General features: G+C 39.0%; 1 protein-coding gene and 1 pseudogene across 1 annotated transcript in view; both read left to right on the forward strand.

Moving 5' to 3' along the window:
- Window positions 1–17,828, forward strand: part of PTPRC (protein tyrosine phosphatase receptor type C) — a 137,561-nt gene that overhangs the window by 8,260 nt on the left and 111,473 nt on the right. The window lies entirely within an intron of this gene.
- On the forward strand, window positions 3,590–3,708 carry LOC141993031 (5S ribosomal RNA; annotated as a pseudogene).

Below are 17,828 nucleotides of genomic sequence, written 5' to 3' on the forward strand. Positions count from 1 at the left end.
GGTGAGAGAGACAAGCTTTTGACTCTGAGTACCTCTCCCTGACCTGAAGAAGACTGGTGTGGCTCAAAAACTTCTCTCACCACTAGAAGCTGGTCCAATAAAATATATTACCTCACCCACCTTGTCCCAGAGACATGTTGTACGAACTAGGTTAAGTCACGTAAACTCTCTAAATCTCAGTTTCTCCCTTTCTGAACCGGAGATAATAATACCTACCTCATGGTGATATTTTAAGCCACAATTCATTAAAATTTAAAAAGGTGAAAGTTATTGACAACCCTTAAATTATCACAAAAGAGTTACTTTGAAGAAGCTGTGTGATCTCAGGAAACATTGTCTTATGACACAGAGCTATCCACAAGAAGTGCAGAAAATGTAAAACAAGTGACTGACTGAGTATATGGCATAGGATTGATTTCTGCCCTCACACCTGAAGGATAGGGGCCGACAATATGAAGGGGATGTTTTTGCAGTGTAACAACTACCCAGGTAAAAAAAAATAATTCTGTGCAGCCACACTCAAATCAGTGGGACTATTCTGAGAGTAAAGAGCTCCTCAACTTGAGTAAAAGTAGCAGAATCAGGCCTCAAATGATTAACCCTCTCTTGTCTCCTGTGAATTTCATATCATCTCCATTTTAACAAATGTGGAAATTGGGATACAGAGAAGTTAGGTGGAATGACCAAAGTCACACAGGGAGTCACAGTCAGAGGTCGGACTGGAACATTGGTGTCCTGGCTTCCAATCTACTTCATGAATCAGAAAACCATGTCCCTCGAGAAACCATAGATATAAAAGGCCTGATTTTGAAGTGTTTTCGATTTTGTTGAAGTAAATGCTACCATAAGAATGTCAAACTGAGAAAGGCAATTTAGATGTTTAAATGGTAGCATCTGTGGGTACAAATTATTGCAGGAATCAACTGGTTGCACAAAAATGGAAACCAAGTCAAGGATCTCTTAGAAGTCAGATCTCCAAAAAAAAAATAGTCAAAGAAAGTTTTCCCATTCTTACTTCTGGATTTTTCTCCATTGGTCAACAGTTGATTTGGCTACTGCAGTTCCATTCTGTATCAGTCTCTTTTCTATATACTTCTAGATGATTTAAAAATGAATGTAAGGTAACATGCACAAATACTGGAGAAATCATTTTGTTTTACAGTGTTCTGGAGAGGATACACCAAAGAGATTTTATTCTCAGAATCAGTCCTTGTAAAATGTATGTCCAATTAACGTTTTCTTTTTAAAATTATATATAATTATAATAATTTTGTGTTTGGTACCTTGTTGCTATGATAGAATATCATTATATTTTTTTGGTAATCAATGGAGAGAACTGGAGAATATATACAGTAGAAAAATTGCAATAGTTGTGGCATTTTGATATATGGGATAGGCGTTAAAATAGATAAGCTATTGTAAGGCTTAGTCTTGTTTGCTGGGTTTTTATTTAATGCTTCTGTGTTCAGTTGTGTTGGCTCGTCAGAATCAAAAGGCATTTCTATATCCTCTGCACCTGCTTCACATTTCACATAAGAAGCATGGCATGTGGTTTAGGTTTCAGTGAAAGATGTGAAATGGCAATAAAGTTATATAGCTGCTAGGATGTTCTGGGTTAGTGCTACTCCTCATCTAGTAGTGTGTGTTAGGGCATTTTGATTGCCTGAGGAGTGATTTAAAGGACTTAGAAATAAAACCTGCTAAGAGCCTCCCCAATAGATGCTCTTTCCCCTACAGAATATTCGGGTCTATTATCACTTAAGCCAAGGTGAACTCGGGTGCTGGAGAGCACACAAAGGCAGGCAAAAGAGAGTTCTGAGTTAAGAAGCCCTGGCAGGGATATAAGGTCTAAATATGGTTGTGACAAAGAGGGAAGACTGGCATGTGGAAAGACAAATTTTTCCTGGATACCAATGAACTCAACGTTTTGAGGGAGACAGAGGTAAAACTTTGATGAATTTCAGTGAAATACAGCTGTTGATCTCCTGAATTTGGCATGATATATTGTTAGGAATATTGGACTGTCTGACCACTAGAATAGAATCAATGAAAAGGTAAAGTGTTTTATATAAAGAAAGATGGTGGATTTTTAGGGAGTCACAATATGATATGAAAACCATGCCTGTAGACTCCTTTTGAGTGGAACACAGGACATGAAAACCATTGCAAGGTCACAGTACAGTTCAGGAAATAACTTCAAATCTTTATAGCAAAACCTACAAGAGTTCAGGAGTGCTTTGTTAGATGAACAAAGATCAAGATGCTCTAGCTGCATTTGCCTCCCTGCCATGATTAACATTTGTGATCAAGATCTACCAGGTTTAGTTGTAGTAGAAGACTATCCTGCATACACTACTATTTGGGATTTTAGTACATGTGGCAGTGTTGGCGGATGGGCATATATGGACATGATCCTGTGCCTGGAGGTCAATAAGAGTTTTGTCACTGATTTCAATGGCCGCAGGATTATGTCAAGGGAAGGACTGTCAGCAAACCAAAGCCTCTAAAAATGGCTTTCTACTGAACAGCAATGACAGTTTACCCATCACATTACCTCACACCATTGGCAGCCATTCCCTCTCACATTAAATCGCTTGTTTTCTCTCTCCACTCAAAATGTTATTCACCTAAGCCTCACCTCTGCAGTGACGTCAATGGAAAGTCTACAAAGGCAGAAGCACGATGCATTCAAACTTACAAGTATTATTTTGTCTCTGTGTTTTTTTCTTTTTTCTTTTTCTTTTTGCAGTAGTTTGTTGAATTTTCTTTAGCATTGTCTTATAATAGGAAAATAATGTCTATGCTGTTGGGTTATATTCACAATAAATAGTTTTTGGGTCCTCAAATGCTACAACTTTGCTTCAGCATTTAATTGCCCATACAAGGTATTTAGGGCCGGCACCCGCAAATGGAGCAGTATGTTCAAAAGAGCTTGGCGATCATTTAGACATCAGAATAAGTCTCCAGATTTTGATGGGTGGGTTTTGAGCTCTTTTGAAAGTCTGGCCTTTGTTTAGATGCTGAAGTGAGAGAGGAAAACTTGGCCCAATAGCGAGTACTGAGCACATGGAAAATCAGGCCATTAGCTCTTTTGACGTTGTAGCTGTTATTGCTGTGTATATTCTGCCGTGAATATTATATTATTGTTCTTTATTACTACAACTGAACCTAATGACTGCAATCGAGATCAGGGGGACTCCATTGTGCTTGGCACTGTACTAACACAGAATGAAGGCAATACTTGCCCCAAAGAGCTCACAATCTAATTTAAGGCAAAATACAACAGTGGGTTTTTAAAAAAGGAAGGAACAAGGGAACGAGGATGAGGATGAGCAATAGGAGCATATGTGCACAGCCATAGTGTTTTTATAATCCCCTATGCAATTAATTTCTTCTGCTGAGGAACTGACCTGCTGTTATTTTATTCAGAGTACCACCATCTTTGAATAATGAATCATTCTCTGCACCCAAAATAACCTCTCACCCATGAACTATTATTCTCACACTGGTCACTGTGCCCTAGCAGTTTTTATATTGCAGCAGATGATACAGTACGGAACTTGGTAGTGTACATTTTAATATAAAACTCTGCTAAAACCATACCACCTTGAACACGCCTGATCTCATCTGATCTCGGAAGCTAAGCAGGGTTGGGCCTGGTTAGTACTTGGATAGGAGACCTCCTGGGAATACTGGGTGCTGTAGGCTTTTTTGCGGGGGAGGGATAGCTCAGTGGTTTGAGCATTGGCCTGCTAAACCCAGGGTTGTGAGTTCAATCCTTAAGGGGGCCATTTAGGGATCTGGGGGATTGGTCCTGCTTTGGTCCTGAGTAGGGGGTTGGACTAGATGACCTCCTGAGGTCCCTTCCAACCCTGATATTCTATGATTTTATGATTCTATGATATTCTAAAAACAAGCTTTAGACACCCATGTAATTATTTTTATTCTCTCTTATGTGAATGAAATGTATAAGGACATATGCAAAAGCATTGCACTTGTTTATATTATTTATTTGGCCCCAGTGTTTAACCCATCCCTAACCCCACTGTGGTTTCACACTAGGTAGCAATCATGTAAATAAATTAATTTTAATATAGCTGTGTAGGTTGCTGTGTGTTATATATGTACTTTGTATATAATAAGATATGCCCATGTGTATATGATGCCAGAGAATATGAAAATCTAATATTTTTATGCTCCTGACATGCAATTCATATTACAGATATTCCATCTGTTTGGAATGCAAGTATGTAATGGCACCCCCATACCTAAGGGAAGGGACAATATTCTATTCTATTCAGAATCTTGTCCCACACTCATCACCAGTATCTGAGCACCCATAAAACCAAATATAATCATTATAACAAGGAATTAATTCTCACTCCAGACATGTCATTGTCCTAACAGATTTATCTACACAGAAAAGTATTGTACTATAACTCCCCACCCTTCACCAAAAAGAAAAATACACAAAATATATGTATGAAGGGAAATACAGGATTTAACAGCTAGAGTGCAAGGGTTTGACATCACATTTCATGAAGTGCATGTTGCAGATAAAGTGGAGCCAAAGATCGTTTTGGAAATTGTCTTCAGTGAATGAAAGTAAGGTCCAGATCCACACTGCAACATTCAGTATTGGAAGGAGATATTTACTGAACTAAATAATTGGAATTGTGGTGCTTAGCACTTTTGAAAATCAGGTTGTATGTAGCTGTATGTGTGTTTTGGAAATGTTTTACTTTCAAATTGCAGAGGGATTTGAGTGGTTGAGTTTATCTGTAAGATATAAAATGTTCACTGAAAAGGGATTCTGACAAAGTCTTGAAATACTGAAGCAGATACATGGTACACAAAAAGAGCTGGGTGAAATCTTTTCAGCAAATAGTATTGTCACTGAAAAAATGCATTTTGGGGTCAGGGGGGTCTGAAACTATTTTCAAATTTGGGTCAGATTTGTTGAATAGTTTTGGCTGATGTATTTTGAAAGAGGACAAAAATAGATTTGACCATTTCTAAACGTTTTGGTTCAACTTTTTGGTTTCAAAATGTTTCATTTTGAACATTTTAAAATGTTTCTTTTAGTTATTTTTGTTCCAAAATGTTGTCCCAGTTTGAATTTTGGCCATTTTTTAAAAAAATCCACAGGAAAAAGGTGAAAAATGCCCCCCCAAATGACCACATTGAGAAAAAAAAAAGGCAAAAAATTCATTTTGGGTTGACTCAAAATGTTTTCGTCAGTTCCAAACAAAAAAAATTGCGTCCTTGCTTTGGTGAAAAATTTTAAAAATATAAATTTCAGTTTGATTCAAAGCAAATTTGGGGGAATTTTTTGGTTTGGCCCCAGAATAAAAAATATTTGCTCAGATTTATATAGAAATTCTTTAATGACAATAACCATTTGCTCTCTCTGAAAATAATCTGTCACATTAGCTTGTCTTGCAATTGTCCCACAGCTTGTCTTCAAGATAATTGGCATATTAGGAAATGGGCAGAGCCACAAAGTCTATTTTAAAGTCATTTAAAATCTTTATTGTAGACTTTAGGAGTCACCACAGTGACTGAAAGGGTGATACATCATCTAATTTACATCTGACACATTTTCACTCTTTTCTTAATGGTATTTTCAAAATGTTCCAAAAAATGTATTGTTATATTTTGATAAATATTTGTTCAGAAAATGGTTTAACTATAGAAGGACTACTTAAATCCCTAAAACTATGCCTGTGCTTAAGTGGTTTGCTGAATCAGGGCATGTAGATTAAAGTAATCGAAAGGAAGAACAAAGAACAGCCCTTCTGATGTTTTCCTTTCCGTATGAGATGTTAGTAATGCTACCTGTTTATTACATTATAAAATAATAATCATATATTGAAAAAAGAGCAGGTAACTGTGATTTATTGGGTATAATTGTGTCACAGGGTTCTGATAATGATATAAACCAAAAGAACAAATCTCAGCAGTTTATGTTGTGACTTACTAGAACTTTGAGACTGAACTATAACCCCATAATTCAAAATTTGCCTGTTCTCTATTAAAATGTGAAATAACATAGTTTAGTACATTGATCTGATTCCAGACCTACTATTTTCCTGTTTCTTTTGAGGTGATATTCCCTGATTCAAAGTAATCTTTTGGCCCCTGCTCCTCTTCTATTGAGGCTATACTTCCTTCAGTACCTTATCCTAGCCTGAAGGGACTCTGTTAAACTACCTTAATCTGAAATGTCTGTGTGCTAGCCTGGTGGCAGTAACTAACTCTGACAGGGGACAGATGTTTAGTACCCTTGGTGGGGTCTTGCTATTAGTGGTTGTAATGTAAAGATTTTGTAGTAACTGTACTAACTATAAACCAGCCAGAATAACATCAGTGTTCCTATGAATTTCTCTCTCTTTCGTGCGCGCTTTTAATGATGTTTTGTGAGATATTTTGCTCTCAGAAAACAGAAACATTTCTCATATTTTAAAAATAGATCTAATGCAGCACTGTTATTTTTATTATAAATAAATTACTTTGCTAGGTTTAGACATTGCCAAAGAACATAGATTAGAATTTTGGTGTTTGAGTTTTGAATTGGATTAAGAACAATATAGCACCAGTTTGATAGAGCATTAAAATCAAATGGAAGGCCACTAAGTTTAAAAATTAGAATTTTATGATCAAATAATTCTCCTCACCTGATATATTTTTGATACAAAGCTCTTTGTTTTATAAAACCTTTTGGCCCCAGCGCACCACCCTCCCTTGAAAAGTATACACTGGGAGGACAATCAAATGTAAAACATTAGACTGGAAAATATTTAATCTGTTCTGGTGTAACAGCTACTAGAAAAAAAGGAAAATAAAGTGTTATGTCAACTATTCAGAATGTATAAAAGCTGTTCAGAAAATGTCTAGCATACTTCATGTTACCGCTTTTAATGGCATAAATGAGTATAAAATAGTTAAAATATATTTCAGTTACTTTGGGTCAAGTTCTGATCTCAGCTGCACTGATGTACAATTGCCTTCAGTGGAATTACTCTGGATTTATGTCAGTAAAATTGACACCAGAATTGGCCCTTCTGTTCTTCGGACAGGCTTGCACTTTGGGTGCACTCCTTTTGGATGTTTACTAGGCACATAGGGTAAAATTTTCAAGAGAATCTACAGTGACTTATGAACTTAAATCCCATTTTCAAAACTGAGATAGGCTATGTCTACACTGTACACGTCACAAATAGCTACATGCTGCAGTGAAAAGTGACCTGGGTCCACATTATGGTGTGTAACTACACTTGCCAGTGAAAGGCTCTGGCAGCAGGGAGGCAGCAGGCAAAAGTCTCAGCAGCAGGAAGCTGCCGGACGGAGCCTTTCCCTTCTGCTTCCCCCCGCAGGAGCCTTTCCCCACTGCTGGAGTCTTTCCCTGCAACAGGGAGCTGCCTTTCTCTGTACTGGGAAAAGGTTCCAGCAACTTCCTGAAGTAGCTTTCCCTGCTGCTGGAGTCTTTCCCTGACGCTAGGACCAATCACTGCCACAGGGGATGGCTCCAGCAGTGGAGAGGCAGTGGGCCACCATGCTGATAAAAATAGCAGTGTAGACTAGGAGGCACTGCTTGCGTATGTAGAAAGCCCTGTAAGGGTATATACCCAGGTACATAACCATAGGGATCAGGAGTCTCTCTACTCTCCTAAGCTGTGGCTCACTGACTACACTGCTTTTTATACCCATATTAGCGGTTATGTAGTGTATGTACTCTACAGGTTGTATGTGCAGTGTATACGTACCTTTAGGCACTAAGGATCCTAAATGTCTGTCACTTTTGAAAATGGGACTTAGGTTCCAAAGTGATATTAGCTGCTTTTGAAATGAACTCTGATTATCATGGATTTCATTATGATAACTACAGTCTTTATGTAGAAATAAATAATTAGGGCTTGTTACTATAAGTCACTGGAACTTTTGCCTAATTCAGGTCTGAGTAAACATTGAGGACTTGATCACCCTTTCCTGAGAATAAACCTCTGAGAGATGCTCCCCTTGTGGAGTTTCTCCAGAATCATTCCACTAAAGATCAAATAGGGGGTTCTGTCCCTAAATCTCATAGACCCCCTTCAGATCTGTGAAGATCTTCCACTAGATCAAGAGGATGGGTCTTTGTTGAGGTTTTGTTCCTCCACAATGACTTTGAATGTGGTACCAATGCCAGGGTTTTCCTTATCAACAAATGCCCCTGGAATCCTTTCCCAGCGGATTTCCCATAGCATTAGGGGTGGGGGATGGTAGGGAAGAGTTAATCTAATCCAGGCAACATTGACACTTTTGTTAGATGTATCACTGGTGGCCAGACAGGATGTTGTATATCCCCTGATTCCATGCTTAGACCTCCCTGCCCCTTCCACCTTTCCACACATTCGTCCTGGGTCCTGTGGAGATCCCTTCATGGAATCCATGGAAAGGGGAGGATCTTGTAAAGATGTGGGACATTTGGCTCAAAGGGTTTTGATAGCTTCAGCACTCAGCTCCTGACAGGATAAGGTTCCAATTCGGAGCACAGGGCTGAGTAAACACAAACACCTCTGTGTTGATGTTGTCATGGAAATAACGGCCTTCATTTTCTCACTGATTACATCTGCTTCATGTCTGAGGCACAAACACTGAAAACCTGGAACAGTTTTACCAAAATAGGTAGCTTCTTTGTTTCTAAATGAGTATGGAAAATTACCTGACCTTTGATGAATGTTTTGATAATGGCAGACATACGGACCTATTATCTGTTTTCAGGAAGTGTAGGCAGAATGGTACCATTCCTGCATTATTAATAGTAGTAATAATAATAAGAAGAATGAACAGGTAATTCTTTTAGACACATCATGGAATCTCTCAATAGAGCAGTTCAGAGGCACCAGATATCTTGTTTCCAGCTACAGAGAATATAGTTCTGTTCTGCATTCATGAATAGCCGTGTTAAAGCCAAATAATCACCTTTTTTTTTTTTTAGTTAGAAGCAGTGATGTAACAAAGAAAATCATATTATTTCTCACTGGTACATTTTATTCATATCTTAATAGTGGTTACCTCTATAATGGTTAATAGTGGTTCTCACTATAAGGCATTTATTCAGGAAAAAAAGCCCTCAATCCTGCAGGCCTTATGCTGGCAAACCTCCCTTTTATCTGAGTGGGAGGTTTGCCTAATACCTGGTCTATACTTAGCAGTTAGGTCTACATAACCACATCAGTCCAGGATATGAAAAATGTACACCTCTGACTGATGGAGCTATGCTGATCTGACCCTCAGGGTAGATGCAGCTATATAAATGGATGAATGATTCTGTCAACATATTTGCCATCATTCTGGGAGGTGGTGTTTCTACACAGATGGAAAATCCTTCCCATTGGTATAGGCTGCAGCTACACTTCAGGGATATGCTGGCATAGCTATGGTGAGGTAGCTGTGCTGGTATAATCTCCGTAGCATAAACATACCCTAAGAAACGATGACAAGGCTGGTCTCCTAATCTTTTCCTAAAATATTAGAGAGTAGAGTTTATAGTGATTTACAATCTATGTTCCTGACCCCGCAAACATTTGTGCATATGTTTAACTTTAAACACTGACTTCAGTGGGACAATTTAAAGGAGTAAAGCTAAACATGTGCATGGCATTTGTAGGTTCAGAACCTAAATATTTGGTAACAGGGTAAAAAAAAATACAAAATATATTAAAATTACAACTCAAAATATTTACTCTGTTACGTAACTACACATAGTAGTACATTTCAGGGTTACCATAAAGTCAATAGGATTAGCAACATTCTCTCCAGATCCAAGTCTTACGTGCATAAGCACAAAGTATAGAAAACCTTTGTATAAGTTAGTGGGTTTTATCCTAGATAGATTTCTGCATTCAGGAAATAACCTGATCTCTAGTAGCACTCAGTACATACACTGCCGAGGATATAATCCCAGTGGTAACACCATTTTAATCGTCTAGAGAACTAGCATAAGAAATTGAAGCAGTTTCCTCCCAAGAGAAACATGAACATGTTATATTACTATATTAACTTGAAGCATATTCATGTGGTTGGAGGTGACACCATTTATTTACTGAATTTGGGCTTGCATATTTGTCGTAATAAATCATGTTAAAGACCAGGTTTTCAAAGAAATTAAAAAAAAATAGTTTGGGGGGCACCTATTCATCATTATCAATTGTTATTTTTGTTACTTCTTGCATAGTGGGTGTAAAAATATTGCTGCTTAATAAATGTAATGTCACTGGACTTTAGGGCCCCATAATAGTTATATCTAGCTGTTACAGAGCCCCTTTTCATCCATAGACCTCAAAGTGCTTTACCGAGAAAGTAGGTATCTTTATCCCACTTTTTAAAGATAGAAACAGGTACAGGGAGTCAAAGTGACACACTGGCGGTCACCAGCAGAGGAACAGAACCCAGGTCCCTTGAGTCTGAGTCAAGTACCCTTTTGATTTGGCTACACTGCCTTTCTTAAAAAAATTAGGAGGTGTGATCTACAGGAAGGAAATATTATTTTATTCTTGGGATTTATAGTTGTTTGAGACAATGTATGACTACTTCATAAATTAAATGGAGACACTGGTCTGCAAGCCCATAAATCCAAGCCAAAAAAAAAAAAGTAACAGTGTAAAAAGATAGGGGCATATTGTACCATCAGCTTTTAAACAGAACAGCCTGTTCGTTTGGTGCTTGTTGGTCACAAAGGAGTTCATCCCTTTACAGGGGGCCAACACAAGGCCTATGGGCCATTCAAGCATGACTTAAGTGGCTTTGCAGAAGTCCTGTGCTGTCTCTCTGAATAGGGATACATTTTATCCTAAAAGAAGGATGGGTGCAAGAGCTTATGTTGTGGACCAGCAAAGACAAGGGTTGTTTTACTGGGGAAAGATGAAAAGGTATTAATATTTCTTGCTGGCTCAGTAAGTACATTTCCTGCTGAGAAAAGTTATTGGCTTCAAAAGAAGTTCTCTGCTTTTTTCCAAGTAAAGGTGGGATGCCAACTGGCTGTCTTGGAATAGTGAGTAAGATCAAAGGTCAAACCTGCTTCAGATGTCCAGGAGCACCAGCAAATGCAAAGAGTACATCATAAGCTGGGAAATAGGAACAACACAAATAGTATCAGCCACTTCTATATTGTGACAGATACACCAGCTTTACTTCATTTTGTGGTTTGGAAATAAAGCATCTACTAGAGCATATGAAGAGCAAATGAGAACTAGCTTGAACTGGGCTATAAAGATAGGTCCTGAGCATTTGGCCCTTATGGGGTATGTCTACACTGCAGTTAAACACCTGTGGCTGGCCCGTGTCAGCTGACTAGCAGTTGTGGGGCTTAATAGCAGTGTAAACATATCCACTGAGGCCAAATTCCTATTAAAGGCAATAGAAATTTTGCATGTGCAAAATGTGAGGAAAGACCTGAAGATCTGTATAGTCTAAAATGTTTTATGAAACTCCATTAAATGTGACTGTCTAGGTAATTTAGTTGTCAGACTTCTGTTGAGTGTTGCTGCTGAAGTATAGTCCTGTATCTTAAACGACACCCATAAAATGACAGAGCGATCTTTGATTTCTAATGATGTTGAGCTATCAAACCTAAGTGTGTAAAATAGCATTTCCATTGGATACTGAAGTTTAGCTAGTGTGTGTATGGACCCAGTATTCAGGCTGTCTTGCTACAAGCAATATTATCATTAGGGAAATGACCTGTCATGCAATTTGCTGTAGTGTCATATTTCAGAATAAAAAAATGCTCCAACGCTTTCAGCTTAAAAACCACCCTGCCCCGTCTCTCCCAAAAGACTTTTCCCCAAACTGATACAGGAGATTTTACTTTTGTGATGAAGACTGTTGGGAATGAATGAAAGTAGGATGATTATTTGAAGTATTGCATCTTGATTTCCTGGTACATAAATTCTGTCGAGAAGTTTCATAGAGCAGTTGTTAAGGCCAATGCCAAATATGACTGGAAACAAATTATAGCTTGGTTTTGCTGAACACTGATATTCACTATGCTGCACACACATCTGGCAATTGTTGATGTAAAATCTGGAAAAAAGTTAGTTTGACCTCTTTAAATGTTTCTTTGCCAAAAATGATCAGATTCTGTATTCACTGCTAGCACCTCAGTGATTCTAATTTACAGTCTTACTCATACTTTTTGATACTGTTTCTGGTGCATTATTTTGACCAGAAAAGCTGGGAACTACCATCTTAGCTGAAAGACTAACAAATTTATTTGAGCATAAGCTTTCGCATCTGATGAAGTGAGCTGCAGCTCATAAAAGCTTATGCTCAAGTAAATTTGTTAGTCTCTAAGGTGCCACAAGTACTCCTTTTCTTTTTGCGGATAGACTAACACGGCTACTACTCTGAAACCCATTTTAGCCGATACTTTCCTGCAGATGAAGCTCTGGGGGGAGGAAAACTCACTAAAGTTCTCCTTGCAAAGTTTCCTCTGATTTTTTTTCCCCACTGGGATAGGAGTTTCCCACTCTCCACAGAAGAAGCAGAGAGTCCCAAAACTCTACAGATCCCCCAAATCCTGTGGCTCTCGGGGATGTCTTAGAGGCACTTTTGTCCTGGGAGAACATGGCCCTTCTTCCTACTGTATTGACCAGCCATGCCACAAATTTACCATGGTCAAATCCAACTCCTACCACAGGGATCATGTCCTGAGTGCATAGTATCAGCAGGCTTTAGTATGAGTGAAATTGGGCTAAAGTATTTTAAAATCATTCTAATCCCAGAGAAGAATGTGGCCCTTAATGGTTATTTTATTTAAGGTCAGCTCAACAATGCAACCTTATTGAAACTAACAATTTCAGAATTAAATTGTCATAGTCTTTCTTATGAAAACAATATACACAAGCAACTTATACTTATCTTAAGTAATATTCTGTGATGTTCTTAACTTTGCAAAATAGACTGGATAAAGTGTCCACTTCTATAGTTTATTTTAAATTAATATGATCATTTTCATAAGTAAGAACCTTTTAAAGAAAGTAAATAAGGAAGTATTTACTCCTTCTCATACCACAAGAACTAGGGGTCATCAAATGAAATTAATGGGCAGCATATTTAAAACAAACAAAAGGAAGTATTTCTTCACACAACACAAAGTCAAAGTCATAAAGCCTGAATGAACCTGGAGGTGGCTTCTACAGGACAAGATTGAAGAACAATGGCAGGACTATGTGGGGAAACTGGTACTTCCACTGCTTGTACTGTACCACTAAATTTATGATCATTTTGTGCAAATATTCTTCATTCACTAAACTTTCTCTCTTTATTTAAAGTTAATTTAATGTACTTGAGAGATTAAATCACAAAAATATAAATTATTGTGCAATAAAATGCCTTACATACTAGATTGGAATCTTCTATGAGGCTTCTATCAACTCAAAAGCCAATTAAATATAGCTCTATAGCCATGACAACATCTTAAAAAGGGAAGATGAGTCACTGGCTAGTCACGCTCTCTGGGGTTTTACTTTTGCAAAATTCTACATTTCAAACCGTGTAGGCTGAAGTGTTAATTCTTTTTGTACATTGCTGCAATTCACTTTACCTCAGTGAGGAAGTTTACTCACTTGTGGGTTTACTAGCAGCCCTGGCCATGGGAACCAGTAGGGTGCTTGCTATAGAGTGCAAGCGAAGTGCTAGCTGCTTGCTGAAATACGACCGAACACTCTGCAAAACGGAGATAAAATTAAGGCACCCACATCCGGAGACTCTAAATTGTTCTAGCATGCTGTCCCTTATCCGGAAATAAAAATGAAATCCATTAGTTCCAGCCACTGCTAAAGTACTCAAATATTAAAAAGTAATTATTGATTTCTTACATACGATGTACAGTTGAACCCGTACCTTGACCCAGATCCTCATTTGGTGAAAATTAAAATATCTTCATTATGTCAGTGGAGCTCTGCAAATTTGTGTCAGGTTGTCATCTGCCCTTATTAGTTTTGTTTTTGAACATTAACCTTCCTCTTATGTTCTGTTTTTAAAGTATCTATCTTAATTATTGTTTGTTATTATTTGTTATTAGTTACTGTGTCTATTCTTATGAATGCTTATAAAGAAGCAAAATGTACAACACCTAAATTGTTAAAGAACAACTGTGGGAAATAAATATTCTCTCTTTGAAATATACAAAAATTGCAGTTTTAGTTACATTGTGAGCAGTGGATCAGCACTTCCTTTTCACTGTGGTTGGCAAGAACAAGTTTGCAAATGTGGTATGCTCTGAAGAGATAGAATGCAGAGTGTGGGCAGTACTTTAGGAATCCATTTTTTCTTAGGAATTCTAACCGAGCATTTGTTTGTGATGGGTAGGAGTCTAGCAGAGCTGAAGGTCTGTAATTCTTCTCAGTAAACTGCAATTGAACTTAAATCTGGATCAAGAGGCTATTTCTGAAAATCCTCTAGAGCTCAGGGGTGATTTTCTTCTTCAGGCTGCTTCTGTTCAGGCATCTTCTGTAAGGGAACCAAATTATTTTGACATCTTTTTTCCATTTGGACTCAAACAATAAAAATGTCCTAACTGAACTGATAGCTGGTTGGGGATTAAAATGGGCTGGGATCACGTCACTTGTGTCATATGCTGTTGCATGTTGGAAATCTAAACTTCTGCCTTTATAACAAGCTGAACCAAAATCCTTGATCTGATCACCTCTGAATAATGAGGTTTCTGAAAATAGGATCTCAATCCAACTTCTGTAGCATTAGCATTTTTAATTAGATGGGGGCAGAAACAACCTAGTTGGGAGATCCCAAATGGTCCAAGCATCCCAGACTGAGCAAACTGAGCTAATAGTTCTAAACAACTGTCATGCCCCTTACTACTCCTGCATAGAAAAGGGTCAGTGTTTGACTCTGCAGGACAGAGTCTCTGCCTTTTTCTACTGTAAGTGGCACAAAGAGAGTGGACATTGGACATATCCCTGTAGCAGGGGATTTCCCTGTGGGGAGTCCTAGACCATCCTTCTGGCTGGTTGCTTTCGAGTAGAAAGTGATGGGGGTAGAAGGAGATGGAAAAGAGGCATGACCAGAATGTGCTATTATCACCTGGCAGGACCGTTACCAGCTGGTGCAAATTAGAGCAACCCACTACTCTGCTCAAAACTGCTCCAGGGTAAGGGGCCCGGCAGAGAATTCGGGAGCTGCAATCAGCTGAGAAAAAATCCAGAAAGTAACCTCTTAATACGTCCTTTGCAATATCATCCTAATGCTGTATAGAAATCTAGTATGAAATGTTCTAGGACTAAAAACTACCCAGACATATTTTTTTCAGTCTCTTTTATAAATCAGAAACATAGAAATGCTGTCAATCTAGGTAGTAAAAGAAGTAGAAGCTATGAAGGTAAAGTACAAATGATTGAATATTATGCAGTGAATACATTGTTTGACAAATTTTGTCGTTAATTATGAAATGCATTTAACAGACAATTTTTTTTTTCAAGTACTCAGCCTCCTCTTAAGCAGGTCCTGGGTTACACAGGTTTTATATATGACATCATAGCCCTGGTTACTGTCACCAAACCACAAAGATGGAGTGTGACTTCATGGCCAACCAATAGCCATACACCACTGCAACACATATGGCCCACAGGCAGGAAGTGCTCCTATTGTTAGGCCTGTAGGATCTGTACTAAGGTTGACTTAGACAGAAGTTGAACTTTATTTATGTAACAGGCTAACTGTAATGATAGCCACATAGTCTACATTCAGAGACCAAGTGCAGCAACTAAATATAATGTACCTGTAGCATATAAAATAGATCCCATCAAGACCAATCTTTCCAACAACACACATCTCCACTACTTCTGTTATAGGGCAGCCTTTATGAGCTAACTATCACTAATAGAAAAATTAGCAGGCTTAGGCTGCTTAATGATTGCATCAGTGGTTGCCTCAGTAATGGAGTCTATAGTGTCTGTTACAATGCATTAATTCTGCAGCAGACACCACAGCAAGGCAGGACCTCATGTATTTTCCCAGACGTGTGGGAAGAAAGACAATATGCAAGGGATGTGATTTAGTTAGGCCTCAACTCTATTAACTTAATTCACCCGGAACCACCCAGCAATAACTGGTACAATGTAGCTCATGATTCCCTCCTTAATTGTTTCCACTTCTTGGAGGGCTACTTTCAGTCTTCCACGCCTCCACAGCTAGTACCCAATCCATTGTTGGTACCCCAGAACTCTCCTCTTGTCTGAGCGTTAACGGGATGAGGCAAGGGGTTGTCTCCTCACTGTTACTGTACGTTAGGAGCCCCAAAGCCATTCCCCAGATTCATGAGGAGATGCCTTCCCTAAGGCCACTTCCTATTCTGGTTTATCAGAAAACTGGACCCTATGGAACAAGTACTTGCACCTGCCACAGGTAGACACCAGCAATTAGCTTGGCTACCTCCCACTTATTCCCAGACAGGTTCCCAGATAGTTAACAGTTCCCTCCCTAACATCAGCCACAAATATATCCACTCCCTGGCTCATTGTCCCTGAATGACTCAGGTACCAGATACGATATTTTTGGTGGTCTATTGCCAATCTTCCCCATTCCTGATGATTCGTATGTCTTCTGGCCTTGTCAGCCTGTGAAGGCCTAGGGGCTCCCTGCCCTCCTTTTGTTGCAGAATTCTAGAGCACCCTAGGAAAAGGTCCTGGATCTTTCCTAACTCGCTGTGCCCTCATGACTAAGTCGGTTCCCTTATACGCTGCTTAAATATTGTACTGCATTTGTAATGGAGTCTGTAGTCTCTGTTACAATGCATTGATTCTGCAACAGGCACAAGGAGGGTCTCATGTATACTGTGACTATGGAATTTCCCCCGGAATCCACCCTTTGAAGCAGAACCATGCTCTAGAATCTTGGGTTTCACTTTTTAAAAAGTGTTTCTAGCTCTTCTGGTTGTGTAGAAGACTTTGAAAACTTGACCTGAGTGTAAATGTGGTCAATCTGAGGCTACAGACATCCTGAAACAATAGCTCTCAGAGGTAGGAACTTTCTGATCCAGTATAAAATGTTGTTATCTTTGAAAACTACAGATGGCTTTTTAAATTTCAACATTTTAGCAGAAATGTTCAGTTGCTAATGTGCTTGTCCCATAATCCCATACTGCCTCCAGGGCTCTGCCTTCTACATGTTGCCTCTAAACGGGCATGCTATACAATTTGGCTTCCTCCATTTTTAATTTCAATGAAGTTGCTTCAGAATTTCCAGTCTGCCACACCAAGGGGCTACAGACTCCAGGACCGTGACACAGAGTTCAGGTCTAGCTTGCTGCAGATTACACAGGATGTTGCTCAGAGTCAACTTGATTCCAATTTTGGTCCCCCCACTACAGAAGGGATGTGGACAAATTGGAGAGACTCTAGCGGAGGGCAACAAAAATGACCAGGTGACTGGAACACATGACTTATGAGGAGAGGCTGAGGGAACTGGGATAGTTTAGTTTGCAGAAGAGAAGAGTGAGGGGGGATTTGATAGCAGCCTTCAGCTGCCTGAAGGGGAGTTCCAAAGAGGATGGAGCTCGGCTGTTCTCAGTGGTGGCAGATAACAGAACAAGGAGGAATGGTCTCAAATTGCAGTGGAGGAGGTCTAGGTTGGATATTGGAAAAAACTATTTTACTAGGAGGGTGGTGAAGCACTGGAATGAGTTACCTAGGGAGGTGGTGGAATCTCCATCCCTAGAGGTTTTTAAGGCCTGCCTTGACAAAGCCCTTGCCGGGATAATTTAGTTGGGGTTGGTCCTGCTTTGAGCAGAGGGTTGGACTAGATGACCTCCTGAGGTCTCTTCCAAC

Source organism: Natator depressus, chromosome 8 (genome assembly GCF_965152275.1).
Source record: "Natator depressus isolate rNatDep1 chromosome 8, rNatDep2.hap1, whole genome shotgun sequence".
NCBI lineage: Eukaryota > Metazoa > Chordata > Testudines > Cheloniidae > Natator > Natator depressus.